The following is a 1,743-nucleotide window of genomic DNA, read 5'->3' as shown; positions in this document are numbered from 1 at the left end:
TGCCATATGCGTTCCAACTAGACTTTTACGTGTCAAGTATCAAAGTAGTCTATAATTATTTTTCTTATAACTAAACTTCCTAAAAGAAACTATGAAAAGCTACTAAAACCAGACATGGTGGTGCCCTGAAAATAAATTCTGACCTACCTATATACCAAGATGATTAAAAATATGTCTGATTATGTCCAGTTTATTCCTATAAAAGATCAAATTAAAAAGCATGACCATCTCAGGGTCTTTTCACCTATAGTCAGAAGATTTGGATCCTTCTTAAATTTTGTGTGTTAATATATATGTGTGTGTTTAATACACTTTTTTATATTTATTACACTCGTGATGTTTCTATTTTAATAAGATTATTCTTAGAAGGTTGACGTATAATTTACTTTAAAAAGATACATGTACAATTTACTAACTATATGCTTAGATATTTTCTAATTTTAACATCTTAGGGTTTTAATCTATAATAGTAATAATTTTCTTGATTTATTGAATTTTATTTTCAGGAAAACAAAAGGTCCTATCATCATATTTTGATGTATTTAATCTCTTGCCTCCCAAATTTAATGGACAATGATTTGGATTAAAATTCTGTTGAAGAAAGTTTGATCTATGGGATGTTTTTTTAAAAACTGAGTGAAATTATTTAACCTCTTTAAAATAGGGTTTAAACACAGCAATGCGCCAGACATTTCCCCTCTTGAATTTTAAATACTATTCTTACTTATAGCTAATTAGTATCCAGTTTGGAAAGTATTTTGTAAAAAAATATGAAATAAATAGATAATTTTTATTTTGAATTATTGGTCTGCAAACATGACATTCATTTGAAAGAAAATAGTTAAAGAATTTTTATTTTTTACTGTTGATTTACTCTATTTTTGATATATACTAATAGTAAGGCTTTTATAATGATATTGAGAGTTTCTTTTGAAGTGAAATACGAATTATTTAAACAAAACATTTTTAATGATTTAATTTCAAATTTTAATTTGGTAGGATCACGGACATAAAGGAGCTCTTAAGTCTCACTTGTAGCTACCATACCTCACGTATTATGAGCTTTCAATGCTTTTTTTTCTTTCTCCATGCAATGCTCTTTTATTTGATTATTCCAGGTATCCCATGATATAAGAATTATCTCCATATTTACAAATGAGGAAGTGAAAACTTGGATTTGGTTAAATCTCAGTGTCAAAGCTAGAAAGCAGCAACTCCCAGCGTGCAGCCCTGCATTGTGAGGTACCACAGCATCTTCTCACTTACACTCAATGAAAGAAAAGTCTACTCTCTTCTCTGAGTCTGAGAACTGCATAATGAGTCCCTGTCTCAAAAAGACAAAAAAAAAAAAAAAAAAAAAATACCAATTAATATTTCCTAGGACAAATAATCACTGTTATATACCTCATGATTTATCTTCTCTGTACACTGTCAAGACAGTCAGAAATAAATGCCATTTGACTTTTCAGAAAAATAACTTGATATATAATTTGCCTGTTTTTTTTTTAATTAAATGTGGCATTATCTTCATTTTTACTGCCTTGTAAAGTTCTGCTGTTTCCACAGTGTTTTGCTGCTTTCTGTTTCATCGAGAACAAGCCTTATATTAAATTGAGGACGTTGTTTCACGACCTGTGGTCACGGAAAGGTTCGGATCAGGATAAAATAGGATAGTGAATAAATCTAGGCTGCTGGGTCTCCTGTTGTTGGCCTGGCTTCTCACTTAGGCCTGGCCTCAAGTCA

General features: G+C 30.3%; 1 protein-coding gene across 1 annotated transcript in view; it reads left to right on the top strand.

Annotated features, from left to right (window-relative positions):
• Tigd4 (tigger transposable element derived 4) overlaps positions 1-1,160 on the top strand; it is a 12,580-nt gene extending 11,420 nt beyond the window's left edge. The window contains exon 3 of the transcript XR_002822681.1: positions 1,119-1,160. The gene's annotated coding sequence lies outside the window, so the exon portion shown is untranslated. The remainder of the gene's footprint in view (positions 1-1,118) is intronic.
• Positions 1,161-1,743: the final 583 nt, after the last annotated feature.

Source organism: Octodon degus, unplaced genomic scaffold (assembly GCF_000260255.1).
Source record: "Octodon degus isolate 3935 unplaced genomic scaffold, OctDeg1.0 scaffold00101, whole genome shotgun sequence".
In the NCBI taxonomy this organism is placed as follows: domain Eukaryota; kingdom Metazoa; phylum Chordata; class Mammalia; order Rodentia; family Octodontidae; genus Octodon; species Octodon degus.
This window is presented reverse-complemented; position numbering and strand designations above follow the sequence as displayed.